Raw genomic sequence first — 26535 nt, forward strand, 5'->3', positions numbered from 1 at the left:
GTTTCTGAATACAACCCAAGAATAGAAAGTGATATTGTACACAATGCAATATTCATGTCTGTTTTAGGAACTCCTGCAAAATGTGGTGGATATCAATAACTATAATGAAATTTAAACAGGACAATGGGCCCTTGTGTATTTAAGGCCTTGAATATAAAAGTTCTAATGAAATACATACAAGGGAACCATGCTTTCTGGGTCTACTTGTCTCACAATGACAATCAGTGTGCACAAAAAGCAATGAAACATTAAAGATTCATGTTGATGCACCATCAATAACTCTCGGAGATGGGAGGCGAACGATAGGCTTTTATTAGCTGCAAGAGACCACGATTAGCAGCAAGAGACCACCACACAACATCCTGGAGACTGAGGGAGGAGCAGTGCCTCCAATCGCCTTTGTACAGGGGTCTGTGGGAGGAGCCACAGGAGCAGTCAGCAGAGGGGCGTGTCCAGACAGATATATGTAGTTCACCACACATGTCCCATAACTAGATAAAATATGAATAAAAGAGTCTAAGATTTCAAAAGTTATTGTTAATTGAACCAATGATTCCTCTTACTAGAAATCAGAACTCTGATTGTTACCAGAATGGCAAGTCTTACAAGTTTAGGTACAGTTACTACATTGAATGCTTGCAGTGCAAACTCTTGAGGGGTGTAACTCCGCTGCACTGGACATTTCCAATACAGAAGAAAAATGAGTGCACTAATTTTAGTGCTACTAAAAAAGTTAGTAGCTACAAAATTGTGTAGCAGTGCTAAACTGGGAGGGATTTGTGGTCGGTCGAATTACAACAGCAAGGCTAATCTTCCTGTTTCAATTGCTTCCTTTATCTTGCTTGATGTCTGAAACAAGTTGGTACATATATGCTCTTGTAAACCCTTACATGAACTCTGTTAATTATTGTAATTCCTTTCTGTTGCTTCTTGACTTCCTACACAGGATATTCACCTTCAAACCACTTTAATCAATGCGCATCGCGACTTCCGCCGTCATCTCTTTGTTCCATTTTCTTTGTTTCACTAACAGCCTGGTTGATTCTTCTCACTACAGTTTAATCCAGTGCAAAATAAAACTCACACCACTTGAGGTATTTTGTTTGCACGTAATGTTCAATTAGATTGTTTTTCCTGAGATTAGTATCTCTTCCTTGGCAGGCTTTATCATTGTGTCGACATCGTTAGCTGTGCATTAAAAAAAAAGCCAAAAGGTCCAATTTGGATGAACGTGAGGCGTTCTATTTTGTGAAGGCAAACGACAGCTGGACTTTCACAGTGAATAGCATTGTAGGACAGAAGAGTGTAGGATTACAAGTAAATGGTTCCCTAAAAGTGGCATCACTGGTAGACAGGGTGGTTTGGACTCTTGGCACGCTGGCTATCAGACTCCTCAATACCCAGACCCTGGACTGACACCTTATTGCCCTATTGTCTTGTTTATTATTTATTGTAATGCCTGAACTGTCTTGTGCACTTTATGCAGTCCTGGGTAGGTCTGTAGTCTAGTGTAGTTTTCTTTCTGAGTTGTTTTTTTACGTAGTTCAGTCTAGTTTTTGTACTGTGTCATGTAACACCATGGTCCTGAAAAACATTGTCTCATTTTTACTATGCACTGTACCAGCAGTTATGGTCGAAGTGACAATAAAAGTGACTTGACTTGACTTGACTGGCCTTCCTCAGTAAGGGCAGAGAGTAAAGAAGCTGGGATGTTGCAGTTACACAAGGCATTGGTGAGGCGACAGTTGGAACATTGTGTTCAGTTCTGATCATCCTGCTGCAGGAAAGAAGGCAATAAGCAGGGAAGAGTGCAGAGGAGATTTATAAGGATGTCACTAGGACTCGGGACAGAGTTATGGACAGGGGTTGAGCAGATGGGGACTTTTCTCATTGGAGCATCTGAGAAGGGGGACTGATCTTATAGAGGTCTATAAAATCATGAGAGGCCTAGACAGAAAGAGTGAGCAGTGAAATTCCATTTTAGCAAGCTCCTCCTCACTCTCTCCCACTAATCATCTCTGTGAGCGTAAGATAGACTTCAAGTTGGCTCTTCTGTTTAGATAACAGTGATAAAGCACCTGGACCAACGTCAGCCTTGGAGGCCATTCAGTGAGTCAGGAGAAGGGGTAAGTTTAAAGGGCATGTGCAGGACAAGGATTTTTTTACACAGAGGGTGGCGAGTGTCTGGAGTGTACTGGCAGTAGGGGTGGTGGAGGGAGATACAAAAGAGAACTTTAAATGGCTTCCAGGTAGGCACATGACTGTGAATAGATTGGAGAGATGCAGACATTTTGTAGGCAGAAGGGATTAGTTTAGTTAAGCATTTAATTGCGGTGTAATTAGTTCAACACTATATCCTGGGTTGAAGGGCTTGTTCCTCTTCTGCTCTGTCCATGGTCTAAGTGTTTGGTGATATTGGGCATTTGAGACGAGTTTTAATATTTCATCCCTACTTTGAACAGCTTAAAGTGTATCTATTTATAGATGCCCTTGGCAAAGACAACCAGCTTTTGGATTCTTAAAAGGAGTCTTATTTTTAGCAAATCATGAACATGAGAGATTCTGCAGATGCTGGAAATCCAGAGCAACACACACAAAATGCTGGAGGAACTTGGCAGGTCAGGCAGCCTCTATGGGAAAGCAGAAGCTGTGTCAGAATTTCTTCTCATTGCTTGACAGCAAATATGTAAATCAATGGATAAATATCTAAATCGATGGATAAGTATGTAAATCAATTGATAAATATGTAAATCAATGGATAAATATGTAAATCAGAGTACATGCCCTTCAGCCCATGATGTCGCGCTACTTTTAACCTACTCTAAAATCTCTCTAACCCTTCCCTCCTAAATAGTTGTCCATTTTTCTTTCATCCATGTGACATTCTAAGAGACCCTTAAGTGTCCCTAATGTATCTGCTTCTATCACCAGCCCAGGCACTACCATGGACCTACAGTTCTCTGTGTTAAAAAAAAACTACATCTGACAACCATCCCTCTATAGTTTACTCCAATCATCTTAAAATTAACTCCCCCACCCCCAGAAAAAGTCTCTGGCTGTCCAGTCTATCTCTGCCTCTTATCATCTTGTACACCTCTATCAAGTCATCTCTCTTCCTCCTTTTCTCCAAAGACAAAAGCCCTAGCTCACCCAATCTGGCCTCATAAAACAATTTCTCTAATCCAGTCAGCATCCTAGTTATAACATGCAAATTGGTCAAGAAGATGTAAAAGGCAGGAACTATAACCAAGTGAAAATATAATTCTGATCAGAGATCACAAGGTTTGTCAGTAAAGACTGTAGGCTTTGAACAAAAATAGAAATTGTCAGGGATCTCCAACAGGTCAGACAGTGTCTGTGATGAGAGAAACAGAGTTAATGTTCTAGGTTGATAATGTTTCATTCAGAACATTTCATTGTCATTCCCTTTCTTTCAGATGCTACCTGACCCGCTGTATTATCTGAATTTTTCTGTTTTTAATTCAGATTTCCAGCCGCTGAAGTTTTTGGCTTTTCAAAGACTTGCAATGGTCTTCCAGGGACACAGTGGATATTGTGTGCCCCCGTAGCACCTTTGTTTTCCTCGGATCATATCCTGCGATTGTGTACATCCAAGTAAATGGGCAACCTGGAAGAGTCATTGCGCTAACCTGTCTGAAAGGTGCTGGTTCCAACAAAGCAGAACTCCTTCCCTTTGGTGTTCAAGCGAGTGGAGAAGTTTGTTGGCCTTCTATCTTTAGGCAAGGAGGTGACATTTGGAAAAAAACCTAAGACCTGCACCTTCATGATACTTTAGAATGTCTCGAAGTGCTTTACGGTCAACGGATTGAGAGTGTAGTCTCTGCTATACCGAATATGGCAGCCACTTTGTGTATAACCAGGTCCTACCAAAAGCAACATAATAATGACCAAATAATCTGTTAGTCAAGTTCATGTACAAATATCTGCTGTGGGATCTTTCACACTCGTATGGAAGACCCGATAGAAAACCCTCTGATTTGAAAAAGTGAGAGATATCACTAAGCCACACAGTGCAAGAACTGTAAATTGTAGTGAGTTTCCTGGTAAAGCTTGGAGTAAAATGGAGCACTGTGTGACTGGATAAAATCTTCACAGTATGAAAAATATCTCTGAGGGATTCCGACGTCACAAACTCTAATAACAATCACCATCACAGCATTGGACATCCCACAATCGTTCTAAATTCTCTTTCATTTAGTTTGGGGAAGTATACAAGAATTTTTCCATTTTATTCCAAGTGTTTTTCACTTGATTATGTGCCCCTGCCTTTTACTGATCCTTTTGAAGATAGATACTGTTATGATCTATGTGTGCTTTTGGATGTTCTGAAGTATATAAGGGCATTGGAAATAGGAGCAGGAGGGGGTCACTTGACCTTTTAAGGTTGTTCTGACATTCGTTAAAATCTTTTCTGATTTAATACCTCTGCATCATTTTCCTCCAGTATCCTCAGATCCCTTAAATAGCTTTACCAGGAGATTCACTACAATTTACAGTAATTGCCCTTGGAAAGCTATGTAAGTGATCCAACCAGTTAGCACACATTTTACATATAACCAAATGGTTGTGGTTTAGCTGTAGTGTACCTTTGATAACCTGATATGTTTATCACAATGGGGTTGTGTTTGTAAATTTATGATGGAAATGTCAGTTAATTCACAATCACACTGCAGAGTCAGCCTCTGGATTATCTAACTGATACTGGGATATAATTGCACATAGCATCTAAACCGATGATACCACAGGCATTCACGGGTGCTTCCCACCTATGTTATTCCATTACTGTGGTCAGCGAGTCCATTATGAAAAGTGATGCGCTCTTCCTTTTTTTTCTGACCTGTAATGAATTTCAAATCTGCACATTTACATCAGGTAACCATGAATGTTACAGTCAATGTCAGGTGACCATCAATGTGATACGGTGTCAGGTGACCACCAATGTGACAGTTGTGCCAGGTGACCATCAATGAGAGTTGGATGAGTAAGGACAGGATTAGTGATTTAGTGCTTAACTGCAAATTTGTTTCAATGATTCAGGCACAAAACGTAAGCAGAATTATTCTCACCAAAATATGAAAATCCTCCTGGACCCTCGTCAAAAGATGCAATTAAATACGACAGTACTAAAGTAACAACCCTCCTTTTGCCCAGCCAGCATTTTCCCATCAATACTACTTTTAATATTTTAGAAACATAGAAACCTACAGCACAATACAGGCCCTTCGGCCCACAATGCCTGTGCCGAACATGTAGTTTCTTGCAAGTGCCTGAAACCTTCAATTGTTTCTAAAATAAAGCGACAATAGGATTTAGAAAAACACGCGTACACAAAGCGCTGGAAATATAAGGTTTAGTTAACCTTCATAGTCAAATCAAAACTGAATAACTGCCTTCCCTTCTCCTTTTCTTTCTCTCCATTGTTAAATTAACATGATGGTCTGAAATATACAAGTATTGGAAATGTGGCTGAAACTGTCCATTTTGTTCGCAAATTTATGTTCTGTGATTTACTGCTCAACAGCACCAAGCCAATCGGGCCTTGTAGCTTCCAGCAGCTAAACAGGAAACCAATTAATTCTAATGACTTCTTACTCAGAATAAGGATGCGTTTGTGTTCAGGGAGAATGGCAGCATTTCTGGGGGGGGTGAAAGTGCGTCGGAATACTGGAAACACATTTAGTAATTAAGCTTGCATTCAAAGTCACAAAAGGATGCTTTAATGCTGAAGTGGCCTCACAGCTGCGCAGTCAGTATCAGTGTGTACAACCTGCCCTGAGGTGGCAGCAGTCTACTTTCTCCAGCTGCCTGATAGGACCCGCTCCCTGACTTTAGTCAGTGAAGCAAATAAGTGCTGAATGGACACATTGGGAACTGGCTTTAATTTGCAGAGGTAGCACTTCAGAGCTTAGAGTTTGATACAGATCAATAAGACTACAATGTGGGGACTTTCATTGAAAGGCAAAACTGTTAAATCTTATACGATTTGTGAATTGTGTTGTATCCAATAAACGGCAAAAGACTATCTAGAGTAGACATTAATAAAGAGAGCGAGAGAACCCAAAGGAATCACATGACTAATTATCAGATGAATGTCATTCATTATGCATGCTGCCATAAATCAAAGAGGGAGAGAAGGGGGAGGGGTGAAGAGAAGGCCCCGGATTTACCCAAGGCAAGCCCACCTTTTCCTGATGCAATAAGATAAAGTTAAATCCTCAACTGATTACATCAGTAAAAATGGATTGGTGATCCAGGAAGTTAGTTGCTCTTTGACTCATTCATCACAGTTAATCAAGTATCAGAAAGACTCAATATTAGTTGTATGATCTGTGAAAAAATTAGAGCCATATTTTATGTATAAGTCACTGATATAAGAAAATCCTCCTAATCTCCATTCTGAATGGATGTCCTTGTTTCTAAGGCTGTGCCCTCTGGTCCTAGACTCTGCACACCCATTATAACCCATAAGTTTGGCAGGAGTCCCCAAACCCTAAGGACTTTCTACAGGGGCACAATTGACAGTATCCTGACTGGCTGCATCACTGCCCGGTATGGGAACTGTACCTCCCTCAATCGCAGGACTCTGCAGAGAGTGGTACGGACAGCCCAGCGCATCTGTAGATGTGAACTTCCCACTGTTCAGAACATATACAGAGACAGGTGTGTAAAAAGAGCCCGAAGGATCACTGGGGACCCGAGTCACCCCAACCACAAACTGTTCCAGCTGCTACCATCTGGGAAACGGTACCGCAGCATAAAAGTCAGAACCAACAGGCTCCGGGACAGCTTCTTCCACCAGGCCATCAGACTGATTAATTTATGCTGATACAATTGTATTTTTACGCTATATTGACTGTCCTGTTGTACATACTATTTATTACAAATTACTATAAATTGCACATTTAGATGGAGACATAACGTAAAGATTTTTACTCATGTATGTGAATGATGTAAGAAATGGTCAATTCAATTCAATATCTAAGCCTTTCAATATTTAGTATGTTTCAATAAGATCCCCCTTTAATCTTCTAAACTCCATTGAGTGCAGGCCCAGAGCCAGAAAATGCTCCTCACACATTAACAGTTTAATTCCTATGGTCATTTTTGTAAAGTCCTCTGGACACTCTCCAATGCAAACACTTTCTCTCTTCAATATGGGATCCAATCTGCTCACAACACTCCCAGTGTGGTCTGACCAATGGTTTATAAAGCCTCAGCATTACTTACTTGCTCTAATATTCTAGTCCTCTTAAAATGAATGCTAACTTTTCATTTGCTTTCCTTACGATGACTTAATCTGCAAGTTAACCTGTAGGGTATCCTGCATGAAGACACCCAAGTTCCATTGCACCTCTGAGTTCTGAATTTTCCCTCCATTTAGAAAATTCTCCATGCTTTGACTCCTTCTACCAAAGTGCATGACCATACACCTCCCTACACTATATTCCATTTGCCCAGTCTCCTCATCTGTCTAAGTTGTTCTACAGACTCCTTCCTCAACACTACCTGCCCCTCCACTTATCTTCATATCATCCATAAACTTGTCCGCAAAGCCATCAATTCCATCATCTAGATCTTCTTCATGTGCCTTGCGTGTTACACGCTTGGGCGATCATGGCTCTCCACATCGAACAATCCCTCGCAGCGTCAATGATACCTCACACACTTAGATCTGTTATTTCTTTCACAGTGTCCATATATTTTCTTCTTTGCCTTCCTCTTCTGCGTTTCCCAGGCATATGGTCTTGTAATGTAAGGCATTCTATTTCTCCCTTTCTGATGACATGGCCCAGGAAATTAAGTTTCCTCTCATTTAATGTTCTCATTAAAGATCTTTTTGTATGGGCACGTTGGAGTATTGTCTCATTAGCTACCCTATCTCTATATTATATTTTCAGCATTTTTCTAAGAAACCACATTTCTGTTGCTTCTAAGTTTCTTTGGAGTTCTGGTGTTATAGTCCATGTTTTGGAAGCATACAGCAAGACTGACCAGGTGTAACATTTTATTAGCCTAAGCCCTGTTGTCATAGAAATGTGTCTGTTGGTAAAAATGGGTTTCATTGTTTGGAAGTTGGTTTTGGCAATGGCAATTCTTCTTTTTATTTCTACTTTACTTCTAGCATCCTGTGATATAAAGCTACCAAGGTAATTAAAGCTGGTCTTTTGTTCAATCTCTTGGTTACCGATGTACAATTGGCAGTTGGGAGTATGCTGCTGTTTTGATATTATCATACATTTTTTTGTTTTGTTTTACAGTTGATGGTTAGACCAAAATCTGCACTTGTTTGTACTACTTTGTCTAGAAGGATTTGTAGGTCTTCTGCAGCTCTTGCTTTTAGGGTGGTATTGTCTGCATATCTTATATTGTTGATGTTAACACCTCCAATTTTTATTCCATCTGGGTCTTCTATATCTTTGAGAATCATTTCACTATAGATATTAAATAATTCTGGAGAGGCAAAGCATCCCTGTCTACCTCCGCTTTGAATTTTAGTCCAACTGCTTATACTATCATCAATTTTTACTGCCGCCATTTGATTCCAATATAAACTTTGAAGCAGTTGTTGGTCCCTTTCGTCAATGTTTAGTGAGAATTTGAAATAATTTTTCATGTTGCACTTTGTCGAATTCTTTAGTGAAATCAATAAAACATAAAAACATCATTTTGATATTCAATTGCCCTTTCTGAAAGCATTTGTAATATGAAAATTGTATTCCTAGTTCCTCTATCCTCAATAAACCCATATTGCAGTTTAGAAGTTTCTGTCCTTAACTTGTTTTTAATTCGACTCAGAACAATTCTCAACAAAATCTTTAATTTATAACTCATAAGACTGATTGTTCTATAATTTTTGCAGTCAGTAGTTCCAGGAATTTTTGGCAGAGTTATGAATACTGATTTCAAGAGATCGTCAAGCAATACACCAGACTCATATATGCTATTAAACGGTTCAAAAAGAATATCTATGCCCAGATCTTCTAGGGTGGTGTCACCTAAAATCACTGAAGTCTTCAGCAGCAGGGAAATGGATTCCAAGCTTTGGTGGAGGATTGTCTTTGTACAACAACAGCAAAGGTTGGGCGACGTCTAGAGTATGATTCCCAACTGGGAACACCGGTAGAGGTCAAATGCTCCAGTTAGATGAGCATTGTGGCAACAGAAGGCAACGGCAAACCACTGTTGAAATTTCTGCCTAGTCAATCGTGGAAAGAAACAAAAGAAGGAAAGCAGACAACAGCGAGAATGAGGTCGATTCTAATCAACAGAACAACACCTCGCTCGGCAGGGGTAGTCACGTGCTGCAGGTGACACCAGACCGTCATCCAGAGACTGTCAGCAATAGGGAAAGGCTAAGGGTAGCAACATGGAACCTCCGGACACTTTACCAGAAAGGAAAGTTGGACAACACATTAAATGAAATGAAAAGGTTGGAAGTTGATATCTTAGGCCTGTCAGAAATTAGATGGACCGACAGTGGCAAATTCACTAAGAATAGTTCTCTGATAATGTATTCTGGAGGTCAACAGCATACGTATGGAGTTGGAATTATTTTAAACAAACAAGTATCAAAATGTCTTATGGGATATTGGGTGATATCCGACCGGCTGCTTTTAGTTAAATTAAGGGGTAACCCTTTTAACATTAGCATAATCCAAGCCTATGCACCAACAAATGATGCGGATGAAGTTTTATGAAGATCTCGACAGTGCTTATGAGCAATGTAAATCTCAGGATATAAAACTAGTCATGGGAGATCTTAACTCCAAAGTTCGACAGGAAAGGGTTGATAACATCATAGGACCTTTTGGATTAGGGGAGAAAAATGAAAATGGAGAAAGATTTACTGATTGGTGTGTCAGAAACAACCAAGTGATCACCAATACTTGGTATAAAAACCATCCACGTAGATTGTGGACTTGGATTAGCCCTGGAGATAGAACAATGAATCAAATAGATTTCATTACCATCAATGAACATTTTAGAAATAATATCACAAATTCTAAAGCCTACCCAGGAGCAGACTGTGGTTCAGATCACCATCCAGTAATAGCTACCATCAAAACAAAATTAAGGAAACTGAAACGTGGAAAAAAGAGAAAGAAGTATATGTTGGGAGAACTTTAAAATGATAGCATACTTAAGCAACAATTCAAACAGCTGTAGAAGAACACCTCAATGAAAATGAAACAACACCTATTTGGGACAGATTTAAATATGCTATACAGCAATCAGCAGAGAAGATAATCCCAGAACAAGAAATCCAACACCCCAACAAGGGGTGGATAACCCAAGAAATTCCAGATCTGATGGAACAAAGGAGGTTAGTGATGAATAATGGAGTGCAATACAGAGAGCTAGACAGACAGACCAGACAGTTGAGCAAATATTGCAAAGGAAGAATGGCTGAATCAGAAATACAATGAAGTAGAAAGCCATATTAACAACAGCAAAGAAATGCACAAGAAAATTAAGGAAATTACTGGAATTAAGAAAACCTCTTCCACAGGATGCATAAGATCAGTAGACGGATCCATACTAACAGATCCAGATAAAGTATGTGAGAGGGGGATTCAGTATATGGATCAGCTTTTTGAAGATAATAGAGGGGAACCACCAGATATTAAACACCCTAATTCTGGCCCACCTATTACCAAAGAAGGAATAACTAAAGCAATGAAAAATCATCTAGATCATTAACATATAACATGAAAGGAAGTGGACTCAACACTGAGCCTTGTGGAATACCACAGGTCCCTATCAGCCAACCAGAAAAAGCCCACCATATTCCCACTCTTTGCCTCTTAACAATTTTCTGTCCATGCTAGTATGTCTCCTGCAACACCATGGATGTTGTCAATAATATTTGAGTAATCTTGAGCGTGTGTGTGTGTGTGTGTGCGTGTGTGTGTGTGCGTGCGTGCGTGTGTGCATGTGAGTGTGTGTGTGTGCGTGCGTGTGTGTGTGAGTGTGTGTGCGTGTGTGAGTGTGCGTGCGTGCATGTGTGTGTGTCTGTGTGTGTGTGCGTGTGTGTGTGCGCGTGTGTGTGCGTGCATGTGTGTGCGCGTGTGTGTGCGTGTGGTTATGCGTGTGTGTGTGCGCGTGTGTGTGTGTGCGCGTGTGTGTGTGCGTGCGTGCGTGTGTGCGTGTGTGTGTGTGTGTGTGTGTAATCTTGGGTGCTTAGACTGCACAGCCTAAACATTCTTGTACTCTTGTTCCTTTAAAAAATTCATTTTGGGTTATATATATATATAAATATGTGAATTGCATACATCATCGCATTATCACGTGATAGGTGCACGCCTTGCTTAAAGTATATGTGAAGTTAGACCCGCATTTTGGACTTCTGTGTCTTTCTTTGAGTTAGTTTAATGTTTTGCAGTTACAAAACATAACATTGCCAACGAGGTATTTTTATGACAAACCTGAGGTGGCTATCGACCTGTTGAAACACTGTGAGATGTTCAAACTTAAAAAAAAATACATTGGGAGAAATAGTGCACCCCAGCACGTGCAGAGACCATCAAGCTTCAAGCAAGAAAGCAATGTAGTTCATGTTATTCAGAAGGGAAGACACAATCAAGTTTTAAAAAAGTCAGAAAACTGAAGAACTCACAGGTTCATAAAGAACAAGGAAGAATTCATGGGTTCCATAAAGAGTGAGTACTGGGTGATAATAGTCATTTTGAAAAAGCAGAAGTGACTGGCTATGATGGAAAAATTGGTGCATTTTATAACACAATGAGTAATTGGCTTGCATATTTAGCTATTGGAACAGTATTTTGAAGCAAATGAAATAGCCGATGTGGAGTGAGTGCCAGTTTTGCTAAGTACATTGTGTTTGAAGACATACACTTTGCTTTGAAGTTTAACTACTCCAACCAAACCAGCAGAAATAAGAGGTGTCAGAGGTTACAGCAGGACATTGATAGGATGCAAAACTGGGCTGAGAAGTGGCAGATGGAGTTCAACCCAGATAAGAGTGAGCTGGTTCATTTTGGTAGGTCAAATATGATCGCAGAATATACTATTAATGGTAAGACTCTTGACAGTGTGGAGGATCAGAGTGATTTCAATTACTCTTTTGAATGTAAGTTGTACTTCAGTTAGGAGCTGTTCTTGAATGCTTTCTTCTAATATTCCACAAACCAAGTGATCCTACATTGCATCATTAAGCCCATAATGACAATCCTCAGATGATCAATTCAGACACATACTCGAAAATGGACTCTCCTTTTTGAATCTGCTTATGAAACTTAAGGTGTTCAGCAATCAACAATGGCTTCAGCTCCAAGTGTTTCTGCATTACTTTTACAATAGCACCAAAGCTTTAAGCTATTCCTTAACCCTGTCCACCAAGGCCTTCTCATGGCCCCTTCTTCTGGCTCTCCTAATTTCATTCTTAAGCTCCTTCCTGCTAGCCTTATAATTTTCTGGATTCCTATCATTACCTAGTTTTTTGAACCTTTCATAAGCTCTTCTTCTCTTCTTGACTAGATTTACAACAGCCTTTCTACACCACGGATCTTGTACCATCCTTTCCATGTCTCATTGGAACATACCTACTCAGAACCCCACGCAAATATCCCCTGAACATTTGCCACATTCCTTTGGTACGTTTCCCTGAGAACATCTGTTTCCAATTCATGCTTCCAAGATCCTGCCTGATAGCCTCATATTTCCTGTTACACCAATTAAATGTTCCCCTAACTTCTCTGTTCCTATCCCTCTCTAATGCTATGGTAAAGGAGATAGAATTGTGATCACTATCTCCAAAATGTTCTCCTACTGAGAGACCTGACACCTGACCAGGTTCATTTCCCAATACCAGATCAAGTACAACCTCTCCTCTTGTAGGCTTATCTATATATTGTGTCAAGAAACCTTCCTGAACACACCTAACAAACTCTACCCCATCTAAACCCTTCAGTCTAGGGAGATGCCAATCAATATTTGGGACATTAAAATCTCCCACCACAACAACCCTGTTATTATTACTCCTTTCCAGAATCTGTCTCCCTATCTGCTCCTCGATGTCCCTGTTACTATTGGGACGTCTATAAAAAACACCCCGTAGAGTTATTGACCCCTTGCTATTCCTAACTTCCACCCACAGAGACTCTGTAGACAACCCCTCCATGACTTCCTCCTTTTCTGCAGCCGTGACACTGTCTCTGATCAGCAGTGCCACACCCCACCTCTTTTGCCTCCCTCCCTATCCTTTCTGAAACATCTGAAGCCTGGCACTTGAAGTAGCCATCCCTGCCCCTGCACCGTCCAAGGCTCTGTAATGGCCACAACATCATAGCTCCAAGTGCTGATCCACGCTCTAAACTCATCCACTTTATTCATGATACTCCTCGCATTAAAATAGACACATCTCAATCATCTGGACTGAGCACATCCCTTCTCTATCACCTGCCTATCCTCTCTTTCGCACTGTCTCCAAGCTTTCTCTATTTGTGAGCCAACCTCCCTTTCCTCCATCACTTCAGTTTGGTTCCCACCCCCCCAGCAATTCTAGTTTAAACTCACCCCAATAGGCTTAGCAAACCTTCCCACCAGGATATTGGCCCCCAATAATCCAAGTGAACCATAAGACATAGGAGCAGAATTAGGGCATTTGGCACATCGAATCTGCTCTGCCATTCAATCATGGCGATCCTTTCTTTACCCTCTCCTCAGCCCCACTTCCCAGCCTTCACCCCATAACTGTTGATGCTGTGGCCAATCAAGAACCTATCAATCTCTGCCTTAAATACACCCAATGACCTGACCCCCACAACTGCCTGTGGGAACAAAGTCCACAAATTCACCACCCTCTGGCTAAAGAAATTTCTCTGCATCTCTGTTTTAAATGGACGCCTCTCTATCCTGAGGCTGTGCCCTCTTGTCCTAGACTCTCCCACCATGGGAAACATCTTTTCCACTTGCGAAGGGTTTCAATGAGACCATCCTCATCCTTCTAAATTCCAGTGAGTACAGTGCCAGAGCCATCAAACATACCTCATATGATAACTCTTTCATTGCCGGAATCATCCTTGTGAACATCCTTTGAACTCTCTCCAATGCCAGCACATTTTTTCTTAAATAAGGAGCCCAAAACTATTCACGATACTCAAGGTGAGGCCTCACGAGGGCCTTATAAAGCCTTAAATTCACATCCCTGCTCTGATATTCTAGACCTCTTGAACTGAATGCTAACATTGCGTTTGCCTTCCTCACCACTGACTCAACCTTTAGGATGTTCTGCACAAGGACTCCCAAATCCCTTTGCACTTCTGATTTTTGGATTTTCTCCCTGCTTAGAAAATAGTCTGCACATTTATTTCTTCTACCAAAGTGCATGGCCATGCATTTTCCAACGTAGTATTTCATTTACCACTCTCTTGCCTATTCTCCTAACCTAAATCCTTCTGCAGCCTATTTCCTCAATGTTACCTGCCCCTCCACCGATCTTCAAATCGTCTACAAACCTGGCAACAAAGCCATGTATTCTGTCAGCTAAATCATTGATATACAGCATAAAAAGAAGCGGTCCCAACACTGGCCCCTGTGGAGCAGCACTAGTCACTGGCAGCCAACTAGAAAAGGATCCTTTTATTTCACTCGCTGCTTCCTACCAATCAGCATCCACTGACTCTCTGTTTCTAACCTGCCAGTTATTTCCTGAAAGAATTTCAACAGGTTTGTCAGGTAAGTTTTCCCTTTGAGGAAAGCATGCTGCCTTTGGCCTACTTTATCATGAGCCTCCAAGTTCTCTGAAACCTGATCCTCATTGATGGACTTTAACATCTTACCAACAATTTTCTATCTTTTGCCTCCCTCCCTTCTTAAGGAGTGGAGTAGCACTTGCAATTTTCCAGTCCTCCAGAACCATTCCAGAATCTAGTGATCATTATTAATCCCTCACAATCTCTTCAGCCGCCTCTTACAAAACCCCTGAGATGTAGTCCATCTGGTTTAGGTGACTTACCCACCTTCAGACCTTCCACAAACACCTGTGAAAAGACTCTTCACCTGCGGAATCTGTCAAGGTCGATTATTGTATCTGGTGCTCCCCCGCGTACCCTCCTCTACGTGGGTGAGACCCGACGTAAGTTTGGGGACTGCGTTGCGAAGCACCTCCCCTGCCTCTGTCTGAAGTGGAATTTTTCAGTGGCCAACCAATGGCATCCAGTTCAAGATGGCCATAAGGCCGCTGACCCCTTTGAGTATGGGTCTTCAACTTACAAAACAGTTTTTCACTCTAATGAACAGGGGGCCATGCTCCGCATAGATCAAAACACAGTACCAAAATCCCTCATGATGTTTTGAACTTAATGAAACATTTTTCAAGAACACTTTACTTTAGGAAATCAAAGTATTCTACATTGAATCACTTGCAATTCCCTATTTTGCTTAAGTTCAATAGAGTCAGAGAGAAGTACAGCTCAGAAACAGGCCCTTTGGCCCATCCAGTCCATGCTGAAACCATTTAAACTGCACCAGAACCACAGCCCTCCATATCCCTACGATCTATCCTAACTTACATATACATACTGAGATACGTACCTATCCAAACTTCTCTTAGGCATTGAAACCAAGCTCGCATGGACCACTTGTGCAGGCAGGTCATTTCACACTCTCACAACTCTCTGAATGAAGAAGTTTCCCCTCATGTTCCTCTTAAACTTCTCACCTTTCACCCTTAATCTAGGACCTCTGGTTGTAATCCCACCCAACCTCAGTGGGAAAAACCTGCTTGCATTTACCCTTTCTATACCCCTCATAATTTTGTAAGCCTCTATCAAATCTCTCCTCAATCCCTACATTCTAAAGAATACATTCTTAACCTATTCAATCTTTCTTTATAACTCAGGTCCTCCAGTCCCAGCAACATCCCTGTGAACTTTCTCTGAACTCTTTCAATCTTGTTTATGTATTTCCTGTAGGTAGGTGACTGAAACTGCACACGATACTCCAAATTAGGCCTCAGCAACGTGTTATACAACTTTAGTATAACATCCCACCTCCTGTACTCAACACATTGATTTATGAAGACCAATGTGCCAAAAGCTTTCTTTACAACCCTATCTATAATACCTCTTTCACTGAATTATGGACATGTATTCCCATATCCCTTTGTTCCACCATACTCCTTGGTGCCCTACTTCTTGACCAACCTGCCATGGGGGACCTTGTCAAATGCCTTCCTAAATGCATGCAGACAAGATGCACTGCACTGCCTTCATCCACTTTCCTAGTAACTTCCTCGAAAAACTCTATGAGATTGGTTAGACATGTCCTACCACACACAAAGCCATGCTGACTACCTTTAATCAGTCCCTGTTTATCCAAATACTTACATACCTGGTCCCTTAGAATACCTTCCAATAACTTTCCCGAAACTGATGTCATACTCTGTAGGGTAATGTAATTGGTGGAAATGTACAAAATTTACAATCACTGATATTGAGTTGGGGTTTCACTTTAAGAAGCTGGTCTGACGTGATGCTGTAATTACGTAAAGGCATTTTTTAGCACGCTTTGCGTTCAGTTTTTTGGTGTTCAATAAGTATGTTGCTGCAGCTTTTCTGAAACCTGAAGTAGCTCCACCGTTTTATTTGAGAAAACCTACATTGGTGACCCCGGTGCTCTAGGATGATTCCGGAGTTATTGAACATGTCGGCCAACACAATCGCTTTGAAACTCTGGAACTTTGGGTCAAAATGCCATCGCTTGGTTTGTACAAGCTAAGGCTCAATTTGCACTGTGAGAAATCTCCGCCGACTACAAATATTTCTATGTTATAGTGTTGCTCAGCAACTCCACAGCTGCGAGAGTGGTGAGTCAACTCGAACAAGATAAATACTGATCGCTGAAGGTTCACCTTTTACAGATTTTTGGGCTGTCGGAGTCTGAGCATGCCAAACATCTGTTCTCCTTGCCTGGCCTTGGTGATGATAAGTCTTCAGAGCAAATGGACCACATGCTGACTATCCTGAAAAATCACTATTCTTGTTTTATCTTTAAAGAACTCTTTGTGTAGCAAATGCCTGATCAAGTTCATATAACCCTCACTAATTCAGCAAGGGAGCTCCCCAAAATGGCTGATAGTCTACATTTAGCCCCAGACAGCAGTGCATCACCCCTCCTCCTTTCTCTACCTCAATAAACCCGGTCTGCAAGGCCCCTAACATAACGACACCCACTGCTGCAAAACAAACAAAGCCAGATCTGTGCTTTTACCACGCTCGCTCTGGTATGAACGTTAGGAAGTGCTGACAGCCCGGCAGCTTCGACAGTGCCAGCACATCAGAGGTCTGTGAACACTGCGGGTTTCAGCTGCCAGGGACGTCTACTGTTCGTTACGGACACTCGTTCAGGGTGACGCTTCCTCTGTGACATGTGTGCTCAAGTGAGTGTGCTGCCAGCATCGCCTGTTGATGAGAAGGTAAAGAGCAACGAAACCTCGTTGGTGGATGCCAAAGTCAGTAAGATCCAGACTTACGTGACATGATAGGTGACTCTGTGCTTCAGTGGGTGACGTTACACATGGCACTTCGTCCTGGCCAAGATGGTTAGTCCTCTGCTCGGTGCAGATTTCCTGTGTGCCCAAGGACTGTTGGTCGATTTTAAGAACTGCCAGCTTGTGGATGTCAGAGACTCTGGGTCATTAGCCTGCTCCCACAGCAAGTTCCCCACAACGACTCTGTCAATCCCGTGCACCACCACATGTGAGTTTACTCAACTTCTGGGTGAATTCCCAAACCTCACCAAGCCCACATTCTACACTACAGTCACAAAACATGGGATTGAGCCCCACATCTCCACAACTGGCCCACCAGTCCATGCCCGCACACATAGACCGCATCCAGAAAAGCTGGCAACTGCGAAGGCTGAGTTTGCCAACATGGAAAGACTTGGCATTGTACTCCAGTTCAATAGCCCCTGGGTTTCACTCTTCCATATGGTCCCGGAGTCCAATGGTGGTTGCCGCCTACGTGGTGATTTCTGATGACTTAATGAGGCCACAGATGTGACTTGGGATTCATCAGCACCTGCGTTGCTCAGTTTGATCTGATATTTCCTCTGACTCCTGTCCCCAATTCATTTCAAACTTCTGGGCTGTGATGGCCCGTAAACTTGGAGTTAGGCTCCATCACACCACAGCTTATCACCCACAGTCTAATGGCCTATGCGAGCCATTTCACCGTTCCTTAAAGGCTGCTCTGAGGGCTTCCCTGACTGATGAGTGTTGGCATGATCGTCTCACTTAGGTCCCACTGGGGCCCAGAACAGCTCCAAAGGAGGACCTATAGTCATCTGCGGCTGAGTTGGTGTACAGACAGCCAGTACGAGCGCCACGTGATTGCATTCCTGACACCACTATGGCCTGGTCAGCCTCTCAACATTAATCACCTTCCTCAGTAAATTCAATTCTTTTTCCCTTATTCCTACCTCCTGTCATGGCATTCAACACTCTTGGGTTCCTATTGACTTACATCCCACTTCGTTCGTTTTCATCCACCATGATGCACACTAACATCCCCCTAGGCCCCCTTACAATGGCCCATTTCACATTTTGGAATGGGGAGTACAGAATTTTTATCATAGGTAAAGAGGAGTAAACCTGAATGTATTTCGGTCAATTGCCTTAAACCAGCCCACTGAGATTTGGAGGATTCCGCTACCACACCCCTGCTCGCCCGACTTGACCATAAGCGTCAATGCACCTCTGGACGGGCCAGTGGCATCTGCTGTTCCTCCACCCTCAGAACATGGGGCCTGAGCCGGGTGGCTCGTACAAGCTCCAAATAGGCTCACAATGTCGGTTTTAGTGAACTCTGGGGTGGGGTGGGGTGGGGTGTGTGGCTGTGTAGGGTAATGCAATTGGTGGAATTGTACATAACCCACAACCGTGAACATAGAGTTGGGGTTTCGCTTTCAGAGGCTGATCTGATGTGATGCAGCTTTTGGTGTTCCATAAATGAGTTGCTACGTCCTTTCTGAAACTTAAAACACCTCCGCTGTTTTATTTGTGAAAACCTACACCAAAGGCCTATAACTTAATTTCCTGGGTTATGCTTAGAGCCTTGTTTAAACAGCAGAACAACATTGGCTGTCCCCCAATCCTCTGGAACCTCTCCGGTCACTAAGGATGAATTACATATCTCTGCTAGGGCCCCGACAATTTCTGCACTTGCCTTCTGTCCGGTCTGAAGGAATATCTGGAGGTTTATCCACCCTGTTTTGCCTCAGGGTAGCAAACACCTCCTTCTCTGTAATCTGTACAGGGTTGATGAAGTTGAGGCTGCTTTACCTCACTTCTGTGGACTCTGTGTCCATCTCCTGAGTAAATACAGATGCAAAGATTCATTTAGGATCACCCCATCTCCTTTGGTTCCACACATGGATTACCAATCTGATTTTCCAGGGGACCAGTTTTGTTCCTTGCAATCCCTTTGCTCTTAACATATCTGTAGAATCCCTTAGGATTCTCCTTCACCTTCTCTGCTAGAGCAATTTCACTCCTTCCTTTAGCCATCCTGATTTCTTTCTTAAGTGGCCTCTAGTATTTCTGGTAATCCATGGGCATCCCATTTGCCATTTGTTAAAAATTTAATATCATTAAATTTTTATCACCAACTCATTTAAATTGGATACAGTCCAAAGAGACTCACCAGATTAATGCCTGGAATGAGAATAGTGCTTGTTCATGAGCAGCTAAAGGGATTCAATCTATGTTCTCTCGTGTTTAGAAGAATGAGGTTTGACCTTATTGAAACATATAAGATTGTAAGGAAGTATGGCAGACAGAGAAGATATTGAGACATTTCCACCGGGGGGCGGGGGGGGGGGGGTGTTCCAACGAGGGAATATAGTTACAAGATGAAAGGGCATTTCAACAGAATCATGTAAGAATTTCTTCTCACAGAGGGTGATGATTACCTAAAATACTTTATCACAGAGCTGGATCACTGGGGTATTTAAAGAGAAGGTAGACAAATGTTTGAAAGATTGGGAGAACTAGGGTCCTTAGGGAGCAGTTCAGCGGAGGAGATAAGATCTGGGGCACATTAGCCACGATCATATTGAATGGTGGGGCTGAACTGAGGGACCGGGTGACCCACTCTTACCATTTTCCTGTGTTCCTGTCTATCTCCTTGTTTCCTTCTCAAATAAAAATCAGTCAGTTTCATCACACCTTATTTTCCCTCAACAATTCTGTACTGAATGCTCTTAAACTGATCAAAGTGAACAAATCCATCAAAACCTTCTGCAATAATTTGCTCACAATTGGCATGGAGCCGTTCTGGTGTAGTTATTTGGTCTAGTCCTTTTTAAACAATGATACCACATCAGCAGTAATACTGTCCACCACATCTGTAACCAATAGCTAGAAAATGATGTTCAAAGTCATCTCTACTTTCTTGTGTGATTCCCTTCCAGCACTTGGTTACATCTTACCTGGGTATTGCGACTTTCCCACTTTCAAAGATGTCAAACACCTTAATATTTCTTTTCTCTCTACGTTCTTTACATTCAGTCCTCGACAATCCATCTCCCTCCATCTCTGGATCATCACCCTTCCTGTGAATAGAGATGTGGAGGATTCGTTTAGAATCCACACCTTCCATCTTCAGTTCAGCTTTTCAATCTCTAATCGATCCTGTCTTTCCTTTAAAAACCTCTTTCCTTTGATGCATTTTTAAAAAGTACATAACGTTTTTTTAAAATTTTAAAATCCATTTTTTAGATTTCCTAATTTGGCTTTAATCCTACCTCCACATTACCATATTCCTTTCAATAATTTTGAACTATTTGTCTTCTAGCTTCTTGATTGTAAAGCAGCCATCTTAATCACAGACCCCACCCACCCTGGGCATTCTCTCTTCTCCCCTCTCCCATCATGTGGTGTAATCGCAGACCCCACCCACCTCGGACAGTCTCTCTTCTCTCCTCTCCCATCAGGCAGAAGATACAAAGGCCTGAAAGCATGCACCATCGAATTCGAGGACTGCTTCTACGCTGCTGTTAAGCAGTTCCCTAGTTTGATAAGACGGATTCTTGACCTCACTATTTACCCCAGTATGATCTTGCACTTTACTGTCTACAAGCACGACGCTAGCTGTTACACTTAGCTATTGTTTTACCTTCAATCCGTTGTGTAAGAATTTGACCTGTATGAACAGAGTGCTGGACAAATGTTTCACTTTACCTCGATGCAAGCAAACCAATTCCAGTTCTAAAGCCGTTCTGTTTTGGCTTGTTTTACCCTGTATCTTTCAATTGGCCTAGATTTGGGAGTTCCCAAACTTCTTCTTAAAGGGAAGTTGTTCATTATAAGCTTTTACTATCTATTTTGGAACGTCTCCCAGTAATTTGACATTGATTTACCTTCAAGAAGCTTCCATTTATCAGCTCTTGCTAAAGCACATTTCAGCTTCATAAAATCGGTCTCCCACCAAATCAGAAGTTTTATTCCTGGTCTGTTTTTGTCCGTGCCCATGATTCAGACATCCAGAAGATTATACTTTTTCACTCGTCCAAATTCATTCCTTAAACTAGGCCCAGGAACACCCAATTGGACTTGTCATGTATTCTTTAAAAAAAAACTTGGATGTATTTCAATAATTCTGTACTCTCTTTAGCTCTATCAGGGTTTCTTCTGAAGTGATGACATTGAAATCAATATACTGGGCTAGACATTTTTAATTGTTTGAAAACATGATCTCTGCTGAATCCAATGCTTCAAGTTAATGGGACTGACTAGCTAAACTAACTCATGGAACTAACTTTGTTAGTCAGTCTGAGGTAGGTTTTACTTTGAGCATTAGATTGGAAATGAGACAGATGGTACAGACCTCTGATGGATTTGGGTTTCTAGGACAAGCCACTAAATGATTAGACCCCAGTTCCAATAAAAGCCTTATCTGCATATCATATCCATGGAAGATAAGTTGCTTTATTTCAGGAGCTAACTCCCAGCCAGCAGTTCATATGAGAATAGGCCCTTTAAGTGATGTCTTCACTCTTTAAGGCCTGCTCTTGAAGATCCATGCTGTTCCTTAGACAGATGTCTGTTTTTAAATGATGCAAAAGCCAATTGGTGATACTGTGGCTGCACAATAGTTTCCACATGTAAGGACACTGTCTATTGGGGTGGGTTTCCCATTTCAAATTAATCCACTGTGCAACAATGTTCCTAGGCTACTGTGTCAGCCGGCGGTGTAGTGGCATCTGCAGCGGACTTCGAGGCGAGTGGTCCCGGGTTCAAGTCTGGCTGGCTCCTTGCACACTTCCCATTTGGGTTGAGCATCGAGCGAGCAACTCAGCCTTGTAAAAACAGACAAAATGCTAAAGAAACAGCATAGTTGCCAGCCGGTCTCATTACCTGCCTAAATGGGATTATTCCTGGTATCTGGACGAATAAACGGTTCTCTTGCATTCATCACACTGCTGTTGGTAAGACATCATAGGACACAATTTTTTTTTTTAATTAATTGCTAAAATAGTTGTCAATTTCATCCACTTACCGACGTTATGTTTTGTAACTCCAAAACATAAAACTAAGTGAAACAAAGGTGTTCAGAATGAGTTTAACTCCATTCTTTAATTTAAGCGAAGACCCCTCGTATCATATGGTAGCACCGTGACGTATGCATTTCATTGATTTTACATATAGCCTATAATATATTATTAAATGAACAAGGATGCTTAATCAAACAATATATTAAATATATTACTCAAATAATACTGAAATATTCAATACACAACACTCCTCCTTGCTTAGTAATAAACTCCAACTCAATATGGAATGCATCTCAACTATATACACAGTATACTATAAAATACAACTATTATACAGATATCCAGAACATGGTAAATTTTGAATTGGCACATTCAGGCTTGAAGACTTAATTCCTGTGGAGGTTTTCTTACTCTTGTGGGATATTGTCTTTCCTGACAAGGAGGATCACTCTGCTTGACAAGTGAGACTTGTGGCTGTGAAACAATCTCGAGTTCTGGGGCCTCCTGCACTGTGGTTGTAGGAGTTGACCCTGAAACTGCAAGAAGTGGTTCTGACAGTGGTAGCCACCTTTCTTCTACTTCCTTTTTCTTAGTCTAGTTTGTGCATCTTGATCTTGGGAAGATCCATTTAGTTCACTGGAGTATTCTCTTATTAATCCTTCTTTTACTTCCTTTACAATCTGATCTCTCCTCTTGGTTTCCTCGTCCACATCATCTGGTGAATTCTCTGTCGTCATATCTCCATTGACTCCTTTCTTTTAGGCCTTCCGCTCTTTGTACTCACAAAAGCCGAATGTTGGCAACTTTCCTGAAGTTCCTTCAACTCTCTTCCAGCTTAAAACCAAGCCACATTTCACAAGTAACTGCCTGATTACAGTAAACTGTTCTAGTCAGATCACTGCTTTCATCACTTCCATGATTCCTCTGAGCAGCATGGTCCTTCCTTTTTCCAATATATTTTCCAACCAAAGACTCAGATATTGGCACCAACACCCATTAGCCATTTATTGGTCAACAGTCCATGGTGTACAGCATGGAAACAGTTGTAGCATCATCCAGTACCTTTCCTAATTTGCTTTCCATTGACTCTGTCGCAGGTGATGTGGCATGCAAGTGGTGGATGGATCTCCAATCAAGTTGTAGTTGTCTCAGCCACTCATCACAATGCTGGTTCTCCGGTTTTTTTCCCTCATACAAGCCCAATGTGATTTAAAGGGCGTTGTATTTCACTGATACAAACGTCATTCCCGCAGCAGTTATCTTTTCTCCAGTGTAAGTTCTTAGTTGGATATCTAATTGCTATTTAGAAGAATGTTGGGGGGGGGGGTATCTCATTGTAACCTACTTAATGTTGAAAGGACTGGACAGAACGGATTTGGAAATGATGTTTCCGATGGTGGGGATATCCAGAACTAGAGGGTACAGCCTCCAAATTGAGGGGCAACCTTGTTAGGACAGAGAAAAGGAGGAATTTTTCAGCCAGAGAGTAATGAATCTGTGGAATGCTCTGCCACAGACTGCGGAGGAGGCCAAGTCCATGTGTATATCTAAGGCGGAAGCTGATCGTTTCCTGATCAGTCAGGGTATCAAAGGATATGGCAAGAAGGCAGGTGTATGGGGTGGAGCGGCTGTGCAGTGCATTTATTTTTGTCTGCCTGACATGCTGTTTTAATGTGTCCCACTTTGCAGCATTTTCTGCACCTTTAAGCCTGCTTTGGCCTGATGTATGTGACCCCCTGCCACACCAGCAGCAGAATTTGTTTGGCCAGGCCTGTTTCTGTTTAAATGTAGCATTCTTGTTCACACTCACGTTCATTCCTGACTACAACTCAATTGTGTCTCTGCTGTTTCCACTGATAAAGCGATTTCGACTGCTCTTTTAAATGTAAGTTGTGCTTCAGTTAGGATCCATTTTTGAATGTGTTCATGTAAGATTGCACAAACTAAACAATCTCTCATTAAGTCCATTACTGAACTGACAACATTCAGACAATCTCTTCAATTCAGCCACATGCACTGAAGTGGACTCCCCTTCTTTGTGATTCTGCTTACATACACCATAACAGGTGTAATTTTTCTTAATTCTTCTAAATAGTAATTAGGTATCCATAACATTACAAGACCATAACACATAGGAGCAGAATTAGGCCATTCTGTCCATCAAGTCTGCTCCACTATTCCATCATGACCGATCCTGGATCCTACTCAACCCCATACACCTGCCTTCTCGTCATATCCTTTGATGCAATTTAGTACTTTCAGCATTATGAAACCTAAAACATTTTCCAATCAATTAAATGTTCCTGCCTTACTTTCACAATATCAACAAAGCTCATCTTGGCTGGTTTGGTTGGTGCAGTTAAACTTCGAAGCAAACTGTATACCTTTAAATCTAATACACTCATCAAAATTGGTACTGTACTTGTTTCTCACTGGCTAATCCATTTGCTTTAAAATACTGCTCAATCCACTCAGTATATAAGATCCTGTTATCTGTTGTGTAATCAAACACCTCAAACTTTCCGACGTAGCCAGCCAATTCTGTCTCTTTATTTATGATTATTATCACCCAGCACTCACTGTTTATGAACCTGCAAATTCTTCTGTTTTCTGCCTTTTTTTTAAAACTCGACTGTCCCTGCACATGCTGCACTGTTTTTTTGTTCTACTGTTCCTCGCTGCTCTTCAACAGGCCAGCAGCTGTCTCGGGTTCATTTTTTAAAATATATTGTTGCCACTGTTATGTCTTGTAACTCCAAAGCGTAAAACTAATTGTAATTAAAAAAACGGGAGTAAGGAATGTGAGTCTACATATCACATGCCGCGTCATGACGTAAGCAATTCATGTATTTTTACACAAACAAAAATGCTTAATCAACTAATATATTTACAATATTACTCAGATATTACTGAAATATTAAGTACACAATAGCTGAAATTTCAGCTTCCATGCCAGATAAAAAATCCCTGGGAATAGATTCTTCAAACTTCTATTGTACATTCTTTTTATAAAACTTGATTTAGCAAATATGATGCAATGTCTGGGTAATAGGAATAGATCACAGCCAAGCTGAATAATTTAATTAAACTTTGACAAACAGAGTCATGACTTATTTTGGCTTTGGACCCTGGCAAGGGTGGAAAAGGCATTTACTGTGGGTGTTCCTTGCTTTTTAAAAAATAGTTATTATATAAAAATCTTTTTATGATTTTAGAAACTTTTGTAGGTAAGAACTTAATATAGCAATTCTCCATACCCTTTTCTGTACCCTTTTATAGAGTCATACAGGATCATACAGCATGGGAAAAGACCCTTGGCTCAACCATATCACCAATCCAACGCACTTACATTGATCCCACTTACCCCAATTATGTTCATAGCTTTCCGTGCTTTGTGATTCTAGTACTTGTCCAGACACGTCTTAAATCTAACTTAATGTCAATTATGTATGTCAAATGCATTTTTTATTTTGAAATCATTTAACTATTAAATGAGCCAGTCGATTACTTCAAGGCAAGTCGCTTTTATTGTCATTTCAACCATAACTGCTGGTACAGTACACAGTAAAAATGAAACAACGTTCCTCCAGGACCATGGCACTACATGAAACAACACAAAACTACACTAGACTCCGTGAAACAACACAAAACTAGATTAGACTTCAGACCTACACAGGATTACATAAAGTGCACAAAACAGTGCAAGACAGTACAATAATTATTAAACAAGACAATAGGCGCAGTAAAGGGCAAATTACAATATAATAATAAATAATGTAAATGTAAATATAAACAATGTAAACAACATTTTAGCAGGAATTGAGAAGGAAATGAGCAAAAATTGCGAAGGGAGTGGAGCGGAGTTCAGTTGAGTGCGTGTGTGTAAGTTGGTGTCAGAATTCCTCTGGGAATTGAGGAATCTAATGGCTTGGGGGAAGAAACTGTGACAGAGTCTGGTCGTGAGAGCCCGAATGCTTCAGTACCTTTTGCCAGTTG

General features: G+C 41.3%; 1 long non-coding RNA gene across 1 annotated transcript; it reads right to left on the bottom strand.

Moving 5' to 3' along the window:
• Positions 1-296: 296 nt before the first annotated feature.
• Positions 297-21264, bottom strand: LOC140730058 (uncharacterized). The gene is made up of 3 exons (XR_012099495.1): positions 21162-21264; positions 20476-20598; positions 297-491 (listed from the first exon to the last, which is right to left on the bottom strand). It is a non-coding gene; the product is annotated as an uncharacterized lncRNA (long non-coding RNA).
• Positions 21265-26535: the final 5271 nt, after the last annotated feature.

This window comes from Hemitrygon akajei, chromosome 7 (genome assembly GCF_048418815.1).
Source record: "Hemitrygon akajei chromosome 7, sHemAka1.3, whole genome shotgun sequence".
Classification (NCBI taxonomy): Eukaryota; Metazoa; Chordata; class Chondrichthyes; order Myliobatiformes; family Dasyatidae; genus Hemitrygon; species Hemitrygon akajei.